The sequence below is a fragment of the Drosophila pseudoobscura genome, chromosome X (genome assembly GCF_009870125.1).
Source record: "Drosophila pseudoobscura strain MV-25-SWS-2005 chromosome X, UCI_Dpse_MV25, whole genome shotgun sequence".
NCBI lineage: Eukaryota > Metazoa > Arthropoda > Insecta > Diptera > Drosophilidae > Drosophila > Drosophila pseudoobscura.
In genome coordinates, this window is record NC_046683.1 from 50,406,902 (window position 1) to 50,427,925 (window position 21,024).

The 21,024-nt window shown below is 41.4% G+C and overlaps 1 long non-coding RNA gene across 1 annotated transcript in view; it reads left to right on the forward strand.

Moving 5' to 3' along the window:
• Positions 1-9,219: 9,219 nt before the first annotated feature.
• Positions 9,220-21,024, forward strand: part of LOC117184602 (uncharacterized) — a 69,363-nt gene continuing 57,558 nt past the window's right edge. Inside the window, exons 1-3 of the long non-coding RNA XR_004470008.1 lie at positions 9,220-9,455; positions 10,548-10,570; positions 10,700-10,753. This is a non-coding gene — a long non-coding RNA (uncharacterized lncRNA). The remainder of the gene's footprint in view (positions 9,456-10,547; positions 10,571-10,699; positions 10,754-21,024) is intronic.

Below are 21,024 nucleotides of genomic sequence, written 5' to 3' on the forward strand. Positions count from 1 at the left end.
GATACTGCATCTAAAATATACTGTACCTAGAAAAAGGGAGCTTGGAAATAACAATATTCTTTATTTGGGCGCACATTGTACCTTAAACCAATATACCTCCAAAATACAGTTCCTAGAAAAATCTCTGCCTGAAACTAATGTACTTAAAAAATACTGCATCTAATGATATAGCGCCTAAAATCCTAAAAATATTTCCTCTACAAATTCGGTACCTAAAATATACTGTACGTAGAAGTAGGGAGCTTAAAATACTGCACTACAAACACTACATCTAAAAATACTGAACTTAACAAATAACAGTATTCTTTATTTGGGTGCACATTGTACCTAAAATACTGTTCTCTACCTGAAACTAATGTATTTTAAAAATACTACATCAAAAATACAATGTGTAAAAAACCTAAATATACTATATCTGCAAATTCTGTACCTAAAAAATACCGTTTCTAAAATATCTTGCATCTAAAAGTAATGAACTTATTAATACTGTACCTAAAAGCGAATTAACCAAAAAATACTGCACTTACAAAATAATGGATTATTTTTTATTTAGTTATACCTAAAAAATACTGTATATCCAACTAATGTCCCTATGAATTTCGGTACCAAAAACGTCTGCATTTAATAAGCACTGCATCTATAAATACTTTTTCTAAAAATTCTTTATATTAAAACGTTTCAACACAATATTGTTCCCCAAAAATACTGAATCAAAAAAAAAGGTACAGATTAATCAGCAATCTTCTAGTTAAATCTGAAAGTTTTATCATGTGAGATCCATTTTCCTCAAAACTTATGATTTGTATCCCAACTTTGTTCATCTAAAACTCAACTCATTTCTGAATAAAATCATAAGATACTTGACCAACTTCCTTGAGCAACTTTCTTTGAATTCCGTGCAACTTTGTTTCACCTGTAACCAGTACATCATATCCTCATGCCTATATGACCATCCCGTGACAAATCCATCCACTTATCCCAAAATCCAAGCCCACAGCCCATCTCTTGCGTGTGATAACAACTTGTAAGCGTTGTCATAACACGATCCGGTCATATAAAAACAAAATTCTCACAAATTTAACGCCTCCGACGCAGACGTTTAGGTTTTTATGGCCCAGCCACAATTCCTTCCAACCATCCCAACCATCCGCAACATTCATATTCATAAAAGGCAGCGACTCATCATTATTTGTCAGGGATGCGTGTAAACAAGTCAACGGAGAGAGAGAGAAAAAAAAACAGAGATCCAACACACAAAAATCATGAGTCACGCATAAAATTTTATGAACTGAAGGGAGAGGCTGAAAAGGAGGGCGTGTGGCAAGCGTGGCAATCGTGGCAATCGTGCCAGAGAGTCCTGGGGAGTCTGTTAAGGATGGATGTGAAGAGCAAATTAAAGGCGACACTGCGTACACGCCGCATGTGGTAAGGGGCTTGTGGCTTAATTAAAAATCAGCGTGTGGTACATTTGTCTGCTTATACAGTGCGTTTCATTCGAACAAAGGAGCTTCAAATTGTAATTGTTATTTGAAATTCCATTGGTTATTGAATTGACCTGGTTATCGAAGGGGTTCATAAATCGAAGCAATCTAAGGAATCGAAAGATCTAAGGAAACGTTAGATCTATCAATATATATATGGAAGTGACTAGGATTGCAGCCAACCGTTCACTAAGAAGGATAATCACTTTTAATATAGACATATCGATATAGGAGCTATCATATTAGATTATACCCTTAGGAATGAATCATTCCCATATCCATAACCATCTTCTTTTGAGTGGATCTGCTCTTAAACTCACGCAACGCACTGTCCACTGTGTCCAAGTGACAACAATTTTAATTAAATGCGAAATTCTGAACTGTTTACCTTTTCATTTGCTTTATTTCTTTCTTTCTTTTTTTTTTGTTTTATTTCTGACTTTTTTGTTTTTTGTTTGTTTCTTGTTTGTTTGCATACAAAAACCTTCCTTTGTCTTTGCTCAAAAGCGGAACAGGACACAGAAAGAAAGTCCATCAAGAGCCGAAAGAAAGTGAGTGGGAGAAAGCGACAGTGAGTGTAAGTTTAATTAAATTGATTTCCCTTTGCACTTCTTGCTCTCGCTCTCTTCTGGTGCTATTTTAATTAAATCTTTTTTTTTTATTTATAGATTTCAAAAGAGAGAAAAGATTAAAAGCAAACTGCAAACCATAATTGCCTTCGGGTGGGGGGGTTTCGCCTAGTTTTTCTTAAAGAATTTCCATTCCTCAAAGTTCTTGGGAAACTGCAAATTTTTTGTGTTATTACAAGTCAGGGAGTTCCTTCTGTTCTCAGCTCTCTGCTCTTCTGTTCTCTGTTTCTTCACTCAAAATTGGCCCTCTCTCGTTTTCCTTCTGTAACGAACTTTATTTTCTGAAGTCAAAGTTTTTTCCATGGCATGTGATGTGTGTTCCATGTCTACGCCGAGTCGTGTGTTTATTTAATATCTATAAAACAAATTAAACATTCATATTCCGTTTATTTACTTAGGTAAATTGAGTTTTCGCAGTTGACATGCTGAATACGCAACAAAAAAAAAAGCGAAGGAGAATGCTCTAGACCCGACAATACCTGGTATTCAGTGGAGAATTTTTCAAATTGGATTTATCTTTGAATGTAAGGAAGCTACGAGCTTTTCGAGATGTGGCCTAGGAAATTCTCTGCGAAATAGAAACCCAGCCTTAAGGAGAGAAAGAGGTAGAAAAGGCTCTACTTTTAAGAACTGGAAACATATTATTATAATAATTTTAAGCACATTGGTAGATAATGCCACTATTTTTAGATATCCATCCATACACTCTGTGGGAACTTAAGTGCTTTCCAAAATACCCAACGATTACCTGGAAAAATATAGAAGTTAGCTGGAGGAAAACGCGATTCATAGCTGGGAGGAGAAGCTGGGCCAAAAAAAAAAAAAAGAGTCCAAAGTTGGCTGTGTCATCCACATCGGGGATTCTGAGAGGTCTGAGAGTCGTTGCTGTAAACAGGAAACGACTGTCTGTTGCATGCAGGCAGGAGTGACAAATGTCATGAAATATTCAAATTGGCAAAAGTGTCCGCCTGTCGCCTGTCGGCTGTCGGCTGTCGGCTGTCGAAGCCAGTTTCTCTAACACATTTTTGGGTAGCCCCTTTACTGATTGCAACTTTAATTGAGGCAAGGAGAAAAATGTTCCATTTATCACCGACATAAAACCCTAACAGCTCATAATTGGTAATTGAGTGCAATATGGAATATCATAAATACATAGAGGTACAAGCAAATGAACATAAATCAGAGGCCTCTAAGCCAAGGAAAACGAAAAAAAAAAAAACACAACACATTGGTAAGTTAAGGAGGTTACAACGTACCGCAAACGCACACACACACACACACAGTAGTCGTGGAAAATGTTTCGTTTTCATTGTGTAAATATTTAAGCAAACAATAAAATGGAAACAGGAAGAGAAACAGGATTCATGAGGCATGATGCCATAGGGCAGGGTGGAGCGGAGCAGGCCCACTCATTCGTAGCAGGTGTCAAATGTTGCGGCCAAAAAAGAAAAACCAAAGTCAGTTTTTACCCTCATGTAGTGCGCTCTCTCCCTCTCCTTCTCTCTCTCTCTCTCGCTCCACCATTTTCGAAAATTTATGACAACACTGTACCAGACACACTCACACTCTTAAACGAACACACACTCACACACGCAGACACCGTCGGAGAGCCACACAAACGTTTGATTTTCCCCATATGTTTAGAATAAAAAATGTGTGGGAATAATATGGTTAGAGGGTAACGACACTGAAGATACCTTCTAAAAATGAGGAGAGGTTTTTTTCTAAGAATAATATTTGTTTGGCTGGTAATTAAATTAAACCAAATTTAAATAAATTAATAATATTACAATAATTTAAAAAAATAGAGGAAAAAACAAGACAAACAAGCAAAAAAACAAAATAAATACATAGTAATAATATATGAATAAATCAATATAATACACATATAATAAATAAAAAATAATAATAATATACAAATAAATAAACAATAATAATATAAACAAAATAATAGTATATAAATAATAATAATACATATGTACATATATAAATAAAAAAATAATAATATTATAGAAGAAATAACACAGAGACTACAGAGATCCCTTCTGATCGCATTTTTGTATTTGTTATGAAAAAAATTTAATTAAAAATCAGACTCACGAAGACTCAACCGACATCGAAAAAAATAGACAAATTTGTAAAGTAATAATAAATGAAATCGTTCCATCAAAAACAATCATTTTAGATCATAGTTTAAGAGATTTCTATTAATAATTAAAAAAAAAAATAAAACGAAAAAATGTGGTAAAAAGAACTCCAAAACTTCTATCTATAGATCTAGAGCCAAAATTTAATCGACTCCCAGCTCGAATCGTTTTCACTTGAGACTATCTTTAATGAAGTTTGGACAGCTCTAGCTCTCATATTACCCCAGATCTACCCCTACGAACAGCAGACAGAAACTTCCAACGATACTTAAGAATTTTGCAAACTAGTTTTCGGCACCTGTTACATTGTTATCCACTGAAACATCATACCCTTCGATATCAATTGGTAAAAATTGCTCAAAAATTGCTTTGCGGAACTTTTGGGTACGTGCCACTTTGGATAGGCACGAAGCGTTGTTGCAGCTGCCCCTGGACCAAGGACCAAGGACCAAGGACTCTGCCTCTGCCACTGCCACTGCCAGAGAGTGTTCAATGTGTTTCTGGTTTTCTCTTCTCTTTTGAGTTTTTTTTTTAGTTGGGTGCGTGACATTAGTTGTGAGCACATAAAAAATAAATAAATTTTATACACGTCATTGGTTTTTATTACTGCAGCAGTGTGTGGCGGCAGGAAAAAATGATTTAGATCCAACTTTTGCATTGTTGAAACACATTTCGAATGGCACCGAAACTTGCAAATGTACAAGAAACTGTCAATCACCCCATCCATCTGGCTGGGCTTGTCTGTCAATCGATTCGCATTCGATCAAGTTGAGGCAACTATCCCCATCCATGCGGAAAACTGCTTTTAATTAGAGCTCACGAGCACCTCGACAGCAGCAGAAAAGTTAACAACTTTTGGGGAAGGAAGAACTTTTGGTAATCGCCTTGCACCACGCACTCTCAACTTTTCCCCGAATCAGTTTTCCTTCTTCAATCCGTCCGTATACGGAGGTGCATGGTATATATGTATAGATTTTTGGCAACGAATTATTGACAATTGCAATTCAATTTCACACACAATTTGGCCAAAAAATGTCGTTACGCCGGAAATAGCGTAAAAAAGTTTTCTGGGACCTGCAGCCTGGAAAAGTTTTCACTTCGTGCTGTCAAAAAAGCTTGGGGGGAAAACTCAATGGAAATGTAATTCAATGCGAAAAAAGGAGTAAATAAATATCTGTAAATATTGGTGCGTCTGTTTGTGGGTGTTTTTTTTTTTTCGTGATTGAATGTGCAGCTGATTGAGATGCGGAAAACGGAATGAAAATGCACTGTCGTGAGTTTTTGGCTTGTCAATTTGGAAAGAATGGCAAGGACATTCTTTTGTCACTTACCGATAAATACATTTCATAGATTGTTTGGCTAATGGGACAGACGATGGTACAGTGAAATCGCTTCAAATGGATCTTAAATTTTGATCTCCTTTTGGACAGGTTTCCTGAACGCCTTTCCTTTGGCGAAAATTTATAATTATTCAAATTTTGTTCCCCTTCCAAGAGACCCTGGCTACCATTAAGAGTCCGACTGTATACCGTAAAAGCTTCACCAGCTGCAATAAATCAATCAGATCCCCCATCTACCGTCCACAAAACATACAGGAATACCAAAAATACTTTCATTTCATATGCAAAACATTTCCCACTCTCTCCCACTGTCGGGCTTTACCTGGAACCCACACCTTCGCATAGGAATGCAGGTGGGGGGCTCCCCAGACATTTTTTTTTTTTTTTTTTTGGGTTCCATGCATGGGAAAAGTCAAATATGAAAACTGTCAGCAAAGCTGAAAATTTATGGTTCTCTTAATACAAAACACACACACATACATATGCATGCACACACACACACTTCCCCAAATGCTGGAAAGTATGCTACAAATTTAAAATTAATATGCAGCAAAGAAACGGTAAAAGATTCGGCAAGGAAGGACTGGAAGGAGCGGAAGGAGAGCTCTCCCCTGTACCTCTGTTACCCATATTCCTCATTCGCGACGAATTATTGGGAAGCGGCTCAAGTTTTTTTCCCCCGAAAAGAAAATGTACTACGTGATTTTTAAGCCGGAGCAAAACTTTTCTAGGAGTGTGTGTGTGTGCGTGTAGGCGGTGGCCGTGCCCACCCATATATCATTTATAAAATGACATTTTTATTGTCAAGAATTTAAGGAATTTAAAAATGAAAATTTTTGAATTTCGGGTAGAAAATAAAATTGTTGGTTTTTTTAAAAGAATTTTTAAGGTTAACATACAATTTTGGAAATTTACGCACCTTCTGTGGGGGGTTCCATTACAATCAATTCTTGTACAAATCCTCTATAGGGGGTACTCGTTTTACTTTCCTTTTTCTTTTGACATTTCTTTCCCTTTCCTCACCCTTTTTTGCTGGAAATTTACTGGGTTCGGTGTCGGGGATTTTTCTTCCCCTTTCTTCCTCTTTCTGCGAGATTTCGTGGGTGGGTTTCCTTCTTCCCTTTCTGTTTATCCGCTTTCTTCATATTTTTACTGTTTGGGAGAGAAGAGAAAACGAGTTATATAAGAACCTCTGTGATGGATTAAAAAAATATGTTTGTTTCATCTTTCCTTATACTTCTGGCCCCACCCCTGCACCGCTTGAAACCGCATTCTACAGTTAATTTTAAGACTCTTCACTGTGTCAGAGCAAGAGCGAGAGAGAGAGAGAGAGAGTGGGAGGGAGGGAGCGATGGTGGGAGGGTGGTATTGCAATCGCCTTAAGAACTTCCCTTAACAAATGTGCGAAACGTGACTTAAGCATGGAATACAAAATTCTAAAGTGCATACAAAAGTACACATGAAAATGAAGAGAGGACGAGCGGACGAGAGAGGGACGGTGCAGGACATAAACGGGAAAGTGGCAGAGAGAGAGAGAGAGTGCGGAAGAGAGGGACAGCCACACACTTGGGGCTTGGGCAAAAACTTGTGAAATGCAAAGAAGCCAGGGGCGGTGCGGGGCGGGGCGGGGTGGTACAGAAGAATGGAGATGTGTAAAGAGGAATAGCTATGGGATAAATGTAATCCCTGCTTGCAAATATATTTGCAGAAATTTATAATTTATTAAAAAAGTACAGCGCACCAGCCAAGGGGCAGCAAAAAGAACAAAAGCTGCTGCATGCTGCTGCACTCCGTCCACTACCCCCGCAGACACCACACCGAACTCCAACACACTCCCTTCCCTTGCGCTGCCTGGGGCATACATGAGTAATATGTAAGCAGCGCCGCCAAAGAGAGCAGCTCTGCTCCGGCTCCGGCTCCGGCAATGCTGCACTCTCCTCCTGTCATCCTCTTTTTCAACCATGACGAGAAGTACCGCTACTCTTCCTATCTGTACTTCGCTTCGGTATGCAAGCGGCCATCAACAAGGTGCATTAATTAAAGGTGAGGCATTGTCCATTTGGGTTTCAGTTGCGGCACAGTCACAGTGTCCCACAAAATCGAGCGAGAGTGCGAAGTAAGTAAATTCATTTTCAGCTTGAAGAAAATAAAAGTCGCACGCATGCCCTTACCTTACTTTTATGCACCATGCTTTGGCTACGCCACTTATTCCATCGCTCTCTCGCGTCTCCTTCCCACACTATTTCGCCGTTGCTTTTACCCACACAAAGCGGACAGAACTACCGCTATTCACGCTGCAAACCGCAACGCAGAAGATTCCCCCTTTCACTTACTCTATTCGCCATTCTCTTTGTCCCTCAACAGGTACGAGGTACGCGTATTACATGCAACTTGGTCAATGGTTATTACGCTGCTCTCTCCCCCACTCGCTGCTGACAGATAGAGAGAGAGAGAGAGAGAGATCCATTCAAATGCAATAACAACATTTTTCATGCTTCATTGTTTTTGCTACTTAAATTCCACTCTTCTCCTTGCTGTTCCTTCTTTCACCCTTCGCACAAGCTGTGATTTCATAAGCGGAGCGGGGGGAAAGCGAAGTCTGCAGCTATGGCCGCAGGGGCAGTAGAGAGCCACGCTGATGATGTTCACGCTCCCGCTGATGAGGAGTCCACTACTGCTGCTGATGATGCTTCTGCAGCTGCAGCTTCTGATGATGAAGCGTGTTTCTCTCTCTCTCTATCTATCCATGTTCCTCTTTGGCTGCTGCGCCGCCGGCTGCACTGCCACCGTCTTGCAGCTGAGGCTTCAAAGCAGAGGCTCTGCTTCTTTTTTTTTTTGGTCTGAGGAGCTCGTCTGCGTCCTTATATTTCTTGGCATTTTTTTCATTGCATAGCCGAGAGACTGAGATTATTAATTTTGATGTCCGCCCCGGAGACCGAGCGCCATAATCGATGCACTCTTTGTTGTTCTTATTGTTCTTAAATTTCTTTTGAAATTTTCTTGCAAGTGCCGGCGGCAAAGTTAATAAGTCAAGGATAAGCGTTAGAACTCCCGTTTTTTGATCGTTCCGGACATTGGACGGCCATTTCGAAATTCAAAGAGTTGTCTTTTAATTGAAAAGAGTACGGATTACACTGGTTTTAATCACTTTTAATGTTCGTTTTTAATGCGCGCACGATTTTCTGTTTTTTTTTTCTTCCTCCCCCGCAGGGCTGGCATGCGTGCCTTTTTATAGCAATTAGCTTTTTTCTGTGACCTTCAAAGTATCGACTACAGAACAAGCGATACGATCAGTTGCAAAAACCAATAAAAACATACTAATCTTATATACAAATGCTTGTTATATTATTGTTTTTCTTTCTTTATACTTCCTACGCTTAATTACTGCGAAAATTGTGTAATTATTCAGTATCGATACCGGCTGGGGAGCTATCGATATTCTTAGTCGGCACGAGCAGAGAGCGATCCAGCCCTTGGACCGCGCTTTTGATCGTAAAGAAGAAGAAAGACCGCGGAACGATGCAAAAATTGCGCGTTTTTATTGTTTGATTTGTTTTATTTTTAAAGTGTGTTCAATTCATTTTTGAAGCCGCCGTGTTCGATCAGTGCATTGTACAAGCAAGAAAGTGTATGTAAATATCAGTTCTCTGTGCGTTTTTCGGTTTTTGTTGTTTGCGGGTGTTCTGTGAAAGTGTTTTTTTTTGCATGTTCTGTGGCAGTGTGTGTGTGTGAGTTTAGTCTTCAAACTGCACTTCAATAGTGAAAAATTGTCTCAAATTGGCGCAAGCAATTCAATTGTTGCTGAAGCAATAAACTTTGCCGTCTGAAGGGAGTGCAGGCGCATAAAATGTACCGTTGGTAAGTCCCATGTCTATGTGTGGGCGGTGAGGTTATGTCTGCAGCGGCGCCAGCAGCAGCAGAAGCAGCAGCAATCGCTGCTTGGGAGAAGAGCCTCTGCCGCCGAGCGAGTCCATTATCAGGGCGATAACAAAATGTTTAGTTTTCGTTGAGCGGAAACTTTTTTCGGGTGTAAACTTTTGGCAGCAAGTGCATATAAATTGAATGTAACTTTGCACTCGTCTATGCAAACAGACCAACGCACACATACACACACACACATACACTCATATGCAGTGTATGTTAAAGCAGAGCGGAGATATGGTGATTTCAGGCATTAAGCACTGGCTAAACCAGGCTGGATTTATTGTGTGGAAATCCCATGAGCGTTGGACATCAGCTTTTCACCACATTTCATAATCATTTGAATGCACTCATCCCCGATTATGTACAATTATGCCTATTCCATACAGCCACTGTTTTCCTCGTTTAGCAAGTACCTAAAGAGAGCACCAAAAATGTAATTTCAAGCAGTGTGTCTAGCCATCTCGCTTGCACTAGACAAACTTTGCATATACTTCACTTACTAACTGGAATGCTGCAGGAGAGTGCAGCCGATAGATAGGGTGGGAGTGGGAGTGGGAGTTGGAGTGGGAGAACAACAGATTGGGCATGTGACTCCGTGCGCCTGCTGTCTCCTTCTACTTCCCTCTCTGTCGATACTTTTGATATGCAAAAGATATGAAAGGGACAGCTGTTTCCTGCTCCATTTGCTTGCCAAAAACTTTTCCAAAGAACCAAATGCATTTCCCCCCCCCCCCCCCTCCCACCCCCAACTTCAAGCAGAAGTTGTAGGCGGCCTTGGGGGTGGCACGCATCTATAAGAACTTTAAAGATGGTAAGAGGCAGCTCATATTTAAAGGTATTTTTCACACTTATTTTATGGTTATTAGCGTTTATTTTTTTAACCATTTCTTGCCAAAGGTGTCGCAGGTGTTTAGTCTTGTAGAAAATTGCCGAATTTCCTTCTTGAGGAAAGTTTTTGCTCAAGTTGAAAATTGAATTTTATGCTTATTGATCTTGAGATTTTCTTTTTTCTCCTTTACTTTTTAGATTTTATCCAACACTGAATAATGGTGGGTCTTCTTGAAAGTTCTATGGAAGTTTTGCTCACAATTTGCCCCTGGATTGCCTTCTTCAGTAGAGTTTTTCTCTGATATTTTAGCCAAAATGTATATCTAACTGTTTTCTAATCCCTTGTACAGGATCAAACGATTGAAGGCTGGCTTATGCTGACGAAATCTAGTGGAAATCCTTCGGTAAGTCTTAATATTAAAGCAAATATGGTTATCCAAAATCGGTTGAAACATGGGTATATCCCTCTTTAGTCTGGCTTTTGGCTGAATTTTGTTCGTTCTGTGCGTAACACCTTTCGCACTTAAATGTAATTTATTTAGTCTACTTCACGCTCATAATGCCACACATCCCCAATCTGATGTTTGAGACGGGGGGGGGGGGGCACGCAGTGAGGGGTGAGGCATGACGCAGAGGATTCATGTCAGTCGCCAAGCCATTCCTCTCCCGCTCACTCTACCTCCCCCCCCACACACACACGTCTCTCCGTTGCTGCTGCTACTCCTTGCAAGTGGCAAGTCGCTTGGAAAAATTATGTTGCACGTGATATGCTTCAGCAAATTCGCTACATGTTGGGGGGGGAGTTGGGGGTGTGGGTGGGAAGCAGTTACAGTAACAGCAGCAGTTACTGCCACCTCCCCCTCCCCGTCCCCGTCCCCACATCTGCCTCTGACGCTGATTCGCTGATGCCCGGACTAAAGATGAGTTCCACTTGGAAATATAAATTGAAATCATCAACTGGCTTTTGTGCGTTTTATCAACATTTTTACGTGCCGCAGTTCCACGTTAGCGTTAACGCTGCACTGAATCTGCCACACCCTTCATGCCCCCCCTTTGGACTGAATCTGATTTCTTTCTGACTGGGAATCCTTGCTGCTCGACTCCTGCCCGAGTGCCAACTGCAAATTAAGCAATTTTCCAAAGGACTTTTGGCTGCTTTTTGGTTTTTCGCATAGCTTAATGTCTGACTGAGTGCGCGGTTTATTAAGATAAACGATGATGAACGGTGGAGCCGAGCAGGAGCAGGAGCAGCAGTAGGAGGCTCCTTAACTCCACTCCACTCTCGAGTCCTGCCACCAGCATCCCACCACCTGCAGCAGCAGTGCCTTGTTAATTGACTGCTCTTCGTGCGCCCCGCCCGCCCCTCTTTGCTGGAAAAACTGTAGCAGGCTTGGGTGGATGGCGGCAGGATCGGGAGCAGCGGCGGCAGCAGCTCATTCTATTAGCGCATTTGCATGCTTATCTCATTAACACGAAACACAAGAGTTCCGGGGCAGGGCTTCGTTTTATTTTTTTTATTTTTTCTTCTCCACCCAGAATACCCTTAACGTGGGGTAGTATATTTTGTCTCTCCATGACAGTGGTAGAGGGTATATGGTTTAGGGGTTTTAAAAGGAAATACGAGCAAACGATCGACCTAGACCTTTATCCTTTATCGCTTTGTCGAAAGGAAGGGCATCTCTCCGGCCAGCTTTAACGTTTAACCCTTAACCTGCTGCCCCTTATTTTTGCTCGATTTTTGTTTCTTGTTTTCCTTTGTACATAATTTGCATGTAAATGTCGCCTGGTATGTGTGTGTGTGTGTGTGGGTGGTATGTGGCATTTTCTGAATCTCCTTCTCCTCCGACAAACGACCCTCCTCTGGCTACTTGTCTCCGTTGTGCAACTTTTGTGCTTTTGTCGTGGTTTTCATTATCCCTTGCCCGCGTGTTGGCTTTTTGCCGCCGCTGCCGCTGCCGCTGCTGCTGCTGCTGCCTCATAAGCCACAGGAAAACCCGTTGGAAAACCGTCAACTCCCATAGAGACAGACCCGCCACAGACTGCAACTGACACATTTGCCAATATTGACTGTACACAGTGGACCATCCAGCAGAGGCTCCTCCTAGGCCATCATCTACTCGCTCTCTCTCTCACCATAAAGGGGGGCCACTCTGGCGCTTCCCTGGCGACTTGGCTGCTCATTTCCTGTTCTTTGGGCCTATGCAAACAAAAGCCTTTGGTGGTCCCAGGACCACTGGACGGACTCTCTTGACTCTTCCGTTCGCTCTTTTTACCACTCATTAGTGACAATTTTCTTGTAGTTGACATTTGCCACGCCCTCTAGTCGCCAGCCCCTCCTCGCTGTTTGCGGTTGGCAGGGAAAACTTTTTTGTGTGTAGACTTTCTCCGTCCACAACAGGAGAGCCCTATACGCTGCCAGCCTTGTCGGAGGGTGGGGGGTGGGGGAAAAAAATAGTTCATTTTTTATATGGCAAATGCAGGTACAGGATGCTGGTTACAGGATGCACAAGGATGCACAAGGATGATGGGGCCGTACAGAGAGGCGTGTTCAATTTTTGATGGAAAACCAATTAATTGGAAAAATTAAAATCAAATATTTGCCAAAGCGCTTCAACAACACTTCAACGGGAAAAACCTCAACAGAAAAAAAAGAGAGAGAACGATGGCGGGGAGGGAGAGGGGGAGGGGGAGGAAAAAAAGGAAACGGTGGCTGGCAGAAGAGTGTTGCTCTCTCTTTTACCGACGTCAGATCCTAAGCATCGTCCTTCATTTATCCTTTACCCCAATGTGTGGCACAGAGAGTGTGTGGCATGAGGCAGCGTTGAGGGGGGTGGGTAGAACTCTCAATCAGCGCATGTTGGCGCCCACAAAACTCACGTGCAAACACTTTACGACAGCGACCAAGGGGAGGAGGACAGCAGAGGATCAGGAACCAGCGGGAGGGGAAGGGGAAGGAGCACTGGAAATATAAGCGCTCACAAGGAGCAGGAGATGCAACAGCAGAACAGCAGGTGGAACGTGGAACGTGGACGCAGAAGAAGCTTTTCCTGCTCTCATTTTGAAGTGCAATTTTGCACAGCCACAGATTTTGCCACCCACTCGCCAGCTGTTCCCCCAAGTGTGCGGTAATTAATGCAATGGAGAAACGAACGAGAACTCGACAAAGAGGGGCAAAGCGAGGGAGAAAATAAAGCCAGCCAGAGGAGAGGAGCAGACGAGAAAGTTACGCAAGGTGTGTGCCACACAGTTGGATAAAAGGTGAGCTATTGGCCAGATAAAAGAAACCGAAGAAGAGCAATGCTCTCCAGTGCCTTAAAGGGCAAGGTGGCCGATGCAAAGAGGCAGATCAATTAGTGGAAAACGTGTAAGATTATACTTAATACCAGGGAAAGCAAATTTATTAATTAACAACCAAGGAATTAATAACAAAGAAGGGGTAAAAACCAAAAAGGTACAGGATATGGAAACAGAAATTACCTTTTAATACCAGGAAACTATTAAATAGGAAGAGAAAAATTATTGTTATCGAAGCACCAGACACTAGTATCGATCAAATAATCGAGCAAAGACAATAATTAATCGAACGGTCGATATATTTTCGATTATCCAAAGCTTTATGATAATAGAAATCATATAAATAATGGAACAAACCAGGCAAAAAGTACATCCTTTCGATAGTTTACTGCTGGGATAATAATAGCCTAATAATTATCGAACTATCGATAATAAAAAGGCCAAAAATTGCAATATTTGATCATTTAGGATGCAGGAATCCTAAAGCTCTAAAAAGTACTCCAAAGAACCAAAGAACTTACAATAATTGAACGCACTGTAAGCCTGCAAGCCCCCTTTGGCTCGGTCATAACTCCGCTTTGCCTCTTGATTATTTTTATGGAACCTCAAGCGTCATTAACAAAGGTTCAAGGTTCAATGCGCCCCATAAACTGTGGCGCAGCCCCCAACCGCTGCCCGACTTTCCACTGGCCCAAAAAGGGAAAGCCTTCAAAGAAAATCTTTAAGATTCTTTGGAATGATATAAACAAACACACAATTTGGGCCACTTAGCTGCAAATGGACGAGGAGGCTATTAATAATTCCCATTTTCTTCTTCCTTTTTTTTTTTTGGCGTAAGGTCAACCGCAAAAAACACAACAGCCCCCCCACGCCCCGCAGCCCATCCAGATAATAAGGAAATATGACTTGAAGCAGGAACTTGAAGGAGAATGGCAAATGGGCGACCGCAAATGGGGTCCAGGCAGAGGGCCACAAGTAAACATGGCCGAGACGATGGGGGCTTGTAAAACAAGCCATGAACAAGGGGCCAATGGGGAGGGGGGGTATCATAAACAATGTAATAATAAGGCCAACATTGTGAGAAGCGAACGCCCTCTGGTGGCGGTAGGTGGCTGGCAAGTGGCTCCCCCTGTGGGGCATAAATCTTTGCTTAAAGCCGGAGGATTCCCCGTAATTGCAAGCCATTAGAAAAACGTTAATTGTCATTAAATGAGGCTACGGAAGGGATAACCATTGAAGGAAAACCCCAGGAAAAAGCTGCAGAAAAAGTAATTCCTTTTTTTATAAGCGAAATGGCGGGGGATTCCCCCTTGGAGCATAAGGAAAACGATGAAATCCATGTAATAAAATTAGCACTTTGTCCATTCGGTCTTTCCCTGGGATTCGATTTGATTTCGCATGAATTCAATTAAGTTTTGGTGTTAACATTTTTCCATTTTCCTTGCTTCCTTTTTTCCCTATCAATCCCTCAGTCTGTTTGACAGGATAATGAGCTGGATGGATGAACTGTCAGTGGAAATTTTTAATTAAATTCCAATTTTCCCATAACGCTTCCTGCCAAACGCTTTTCCCATTGTTTGTCTTTCTTTTGTAGGTGCACGGGGGAAAAGCGACAGGCAGGGGAAAATATGACTGCAAATAATTGCATAGCAAAGAATATTGCAATGAAAAAAGCTTGCCTGCAAAACTTTTGTCGAAGGATAGATTGGATAGAAATAATACGATTTTTTATGTGATTTTTAGACGGAGCAAAGGATTGGCTAATGAGATTTTCTACTGAATTTCATTGCGGATATATGGCAGGGGAAATAAAAGGAAAAACCAAAGATGCTCCAAAGATAAGATAACGATCTAAAAAGCTGAGATTTTTCTTTGATTTAAGGAACATCTTGAAAAAGAGCTAGTAAAAAATGATAACTCTTTAAAAAAAAGACTTAGAAAAGACTTGGCAGAATCTATATAGATCGTTCTTTAAGTTTATGACGATACTAGAAGAACATGGATCATAAGGACAAGTTTTAGACCAATTTTCGTTTAAAAAATTCTGAAAAATAGTGCAATAAAGTCCCGCTTATAGAAAATTGATTAATTTATCGGTTAAAACAATTTTTATTTTGAAAATCGCAAAGGAAAAGCTTGTAAATTTTATGGCAGTGCAAACACTCTACCAAATAGCCCATATTTTGGGTAAATAATTTCCACTTTTGGTGGAAATTTCCGCCTAGTTTTTCAACCTATTTCTAGCCGTCAAGCGGCAGAGCACTCGAAACAAATCGATGGAGCCTTCAACCTTTCCCTTTTCACACAGAGAGCGAGAGGGAGAGAGAGAGAGAGTTTATCATACGCATAGCACTCGAAGGACTCCCCACTGGCCACTGGCCATAATTGCTAAGCGTCTATAAAGTTTTCCCTTGGTGTACGGCCACTTGCCCCCGTCCCCGCCCCGCCCCCGCCCCCGCTCCCCCCAGGGCACTTGCCAAAGGCCAAAAAGTCGGCTGCGCGTTGGTTTACCGCAAAAACAAGGAGAAAAACCGACAAAAAAAAAATAGCACACGGGAGAAAATTCAACTAAAATAGAAGCGTTAAAATATTGCCAACATTTCCGCGCTTTTCCACAAAACAAAAAAAAAAAATGGAAAGCCGAAAAAATCATGGGAGAAAAAGTTTACACGGCCGCCAGGAGGAGGACCTCTGACCAGGAGGAACAGCAGCAGCTGATCCTCGCCAAAAAGCTTTCACAGGGCAGACTCCACATTTTGGAGTCTTGGAGCGGAAATTATGTAAATTTAAGTGTTGCTGCCCCATCTAGCCCCCTCTGTCCCCTGCCCCGCCCTGCGCTGCGCTGCCTACTGTTTTTGAGGCAATGAAAACATGAAAGGAAAAACGGAAAAAGGAAAAGCGCAGAGATGCCAACAAATAACCAATAAAAAGCAACAAGCAAAGGCCCAGCGAAGCAAAAAAGAAAACATCACAAAGTTTTGGGGCACAAAATTTCCCACATTTGGGTGGGGGGGGGTCGCCCGGCTCCCCCCACCCCCACAGCTCTTGTTTTTCCAGGCAACAAAGTTTTGCCGTAATTGTTTTTGCATTTTGCGGCGCACACATCGTGAGTGCCGAGAGGAGGTGGGGGGAAATAGGAGCCCAAATGTGTCCTTTGGTGTATTAAAAAGTTTTCCATTTTTTTCCGGGTGGGGGGGTTGGCGTTCGGTTTTCCAGAGGGAAAGTCTGGCAACTGGCCCAAACATTTGTCGGGGGCGTCTCGTGGTCCATTGCCCATTAACATTTTATATGCAATTATGATTATTTTTCCCATTGTGCATTTGCGGTAATCTTTGGGGAGCAACTGTTGAAAGTTGCCGTCCAGCGAAATTTAATGGGGCGTCCGTTCTGGCCGGAATCGATAAATGTTTGAGGGAAATGCACTGCCCCGTCCGCTGTAAGCCCTGCCACATGTTGCAGAATGTTAATTGAAATGAGAAAAAGAGGAATTTCATTTCATTGCCGCCAGATGATTAAAGTCAATGATTGATTTAATTTCAGTTGCACGATGATTGCTCCATTCTCCATCGCCGTTTTACTCAATTGTGCCCTTCATTTGGGAGGTTTTCCCAGCAGTTCTTTGGGGAAAAGCCCCTTGATCCATGGAAATGGCACTTAAAAGTTTCACTTTTATTCGGCTCAAGTGTGCCAGAGAGGTGCCTCTTAAGGGCCTGGAAATTATAGATTAGGCCTAGTATTCATCCGAGACAGGATCAACATCTTTAAGATAGTTTTTGTGGGAGAATATCTGTGATTAAATTAGAATATTAGAAATTTATCGAGAATATTTTCTTTGAAATCAATCGGAATTGTTGCCGGGAATATTTTTAACATTTTTATTATTTTATTATTCTAAATTAATATTAAAACTATTATCTGAAATTTTATGATACATATTTATTGAAATAGTTATCGAAATATTTTATCGTTATCGTTTTAATATCCATTGCTTCTAACCATAAAATGACATTACTCAACAAAATAGTATTAAAAATATATCCCTATATAGAGGAAAATATAATATTTAATCGCGTATTAGAAATGTATCGATATTTTCTTTAAAATCAATTGAATTTTTTATCGATGATATTTTTTGATATTTGTAATTTATCAAATTTAGATAGAAAAAATATCTGAAATTTTATGGGAAATTGTTATCAAAAGTTATCGATTTAATATCGAAAAACAAGACTTTCCATTGGTTCTATCTACAAAATTGCATTATTAAACAAAATAATATTCAAAATGTGTCCCTATATCGATGAATATATAATATTTAACGAGTATTGGAAATGTACAGATAATATTTTCTTTAAAATCAATCGGAATTTATATCTAGGATATTTTTCAAATTTGTTTTTTTTTTCAAATTTATATCGAAACAAATATCTATAATTGTATTGAAAATAATCGATTTAATATTGAAAAAAAAGACTTTTCATTGATCCTATCTTTAAAATTTCATTATTTAACAAAATAATACACGAAAAAATAACCCTATATCGAAAAAAAAATATAATATTTATAATGTGAATTTTCGGTATAAAAAAATATATTTGAATTTTTCGCCATTTATTAAAAATTTGTACGAACCTAAATAGAAGTTAATCCTTCGTCCTAGAGCCCTTTCTCTTCGTCCCAGGTCCCAGGGTATCGGAAGGATCCCTGTTGATCCGCACCTGGTTTTGTTTTCTTGTCTAATATGATTTTGTATTCAAGCCATCATTCATTTCATTCGATTTTGCAGTCCGAAGGAGAGAGTCCGAGGAGACCTTGTCATCACCTGAAGTCCAGAGGCTATTCCATATTGACCCTCAACAAAGACCATTCTGTGCCTGTCCCTACATTCCCGTGCCCTGTCCTGTCCTGTCCTGTCCTGACTGACGACTGACTGCAAGCAGCAGCCATTCTGTGGTCATTAGCCCAAAACCAAACTTGACTTCTACTCTCCTGGCCGAGATTTTCTGCAAAATTTGCAAGAAAAAGGCAAAAACGAATGCGGTACAAAGGGATGGGATGGCCCAAAAATGTATCCACAAAATGCGGACGGCGACACAAATCTTCTTTATTGCTTGCTACGTTCTGCAATGCACAGACTGTCCCAGAGCCACATGCCTGCCTCCTGTCTGGCTACTGCCTGGTGTCTGGTGCCTGCTGCCTCCTGCCTCCTGCCTGGTGCCTGCTGAGTGTGGACTTTGACAAGAGGACATTAGGCGGGGGCTAGCAGACGAACGACTAATGGCCTTTCTGGGATCCATTTTACCTGCTGGTGGATCCCTTGGACACAGGTGCTTGGGCTTACCTGCTTTTCCTGTTTTACCGCCTGCGCCTGTCCATCCGGATAGGTTGATTTTAAATTAAAAATCTATACGAACCAAATTTACATGCAAAAATATACATTTCTGGTTGCCTTTTTGGAAGCTATCTTTATAGGGTATACATGCATATTGAGGGTATTCCTGCCAGAATAAAATATATTGCTGGAAAAGTAAGGATTACTCTAGATATTACTGTGGGTTGTACATTTCTGTGGATTATTCCTGATAAATAAAAATATCTTTTTCGAATTCTGATTCTTTCGAGGAAAGATATAGTTTAAGGTAAATCCTATCTATTCTATACGATATAGAAGCAAGCCGCAAGTTGTTTACGCCCGGATCTCCGGCCGAACCGAGAGGCGCTGCCGCATGACGCGTGCCACGTTGTAGTCCTTAAATGACCAGATTTTTGGGTGCCAAGAGCCAAGAGCAGGGCGTGTCCTGTTGCTTCTTGAATATTGCTCATACGCCGCATTGCCCCGGCTTTGATGCCACATGAGCGAGCGGTCATTCCTTGATGAGAGGATGTTCAGGAAAATAGAAGGATGTGGCTGTGGCTGTGGCCGTGGCTGTGTTGCCTGATGACTTGATTATCACCACTCGCGTGCACTTGCCCCAGCTCTCCGCTGAGGCATGCATAAATATGTTGCATCTGGCATTTGACAGCTGATGATGTTGCACATTTCCCCCGCACAGAGTCCAGTTGTTGGCATCATATCCCTTCCATGTCGGAGCTGCTGCCATGACCAGACTAATTATGCAACAAAAGCTGTCAAAAGCTTGGGAGAAATATGAGGGAAATTCATGGAGAAAACAAGCAAAAGAAACCGCTCCAAGGAAATGGCCCTGAAACCACCGGATAGCCAAATGTGAGACGATTCCCGGGTTCGATTTGTACTCCAGCAAGAAGGTACTTACCTTATCAGAAGGGGAACAGCGTGCCCCCTGCCCCCTGCCCCCGGCCACGACCCACAGTGCGCTATCAGGTAGCGCGGTAGCCAAAACTGTGCAGCCAAGTGGTAAAAAGTATTCCGCATTAATTCAAGCAAAAATAAATTATAAAGGCCAAGTAGAGGGCGGGGAGGGGGAGGGGGAGGGGGGGAGAGGGGCCCTGCAGGCTGCAGGCTGCAGGCTGCTGCTTTCCCTTCACTTTTCGCTGCGTTGTGCATTTTATGACGTTTAATGTGTTTCTGCTGTCAGCAGCAGAAGTTGCCACTGCCACGCTGCCTTTCGTTGCTGCCACTGCCACAGAGTAGATGCAACTTTTTCTGTCAGTGTGTGTGTGTTTGTGTGTGTGTGCCGCGACGGCGTTGAGTGCATTTTGTTGATTTATAATAAAATAATGTAAAAATATTACACAATAATGAATGCACGACGCCGCGCCCTCTCTTTCGCTCTCTTTGGCCAGCTTTCTTGCTATCTCTTTCTGCCCACACGTCCCTTTGCTGTCCCTTTTTTTGCCTTGGGATGAAATATGAAACAAGGAAATACTCGAGAGGTGGAAAAAAGTTTTCCCAACGCACAAGAATATGAAATATGCGAGAAATAAAACTTTTAACTAAAATTATATATGTATACCGTTATACGTTATATATCCACTTACGTATGTAAGTGCAAGAGAGAGAGAGGGAGACCGAGAGAGTGTGTATGTGTGTGTGTGTGTGTGTGTTTGTATTTGTCATGTTGTTTACGCTCACTTCTTGGGCCATATTTCTTCTTTCTTTCCTTCTTTCTTTCTCGCGCGTTGAAGCTACTTGAGAAATGCGTTTTCGGGACCGCGTTGCTTGAGTGGGTGCTGGAATGCCCTACCTCAAGGGCTCAAGGCCATAGCAGATCTTGGAATGTACAAAGAAGATACATCAAAGGCCAAAGAAGCTCCCCCAATGGACCTCTTATAACTAGGTAAACTCATCAGAGGTGTCAAAAAAAGGGTTTAATTCTGTTTTGCTAATCATTGATTGAAGATCTTAGAAATCCCTAAGCGCAGAATCATAAAAAATAACCATCAAAATTTGGTTGCGATC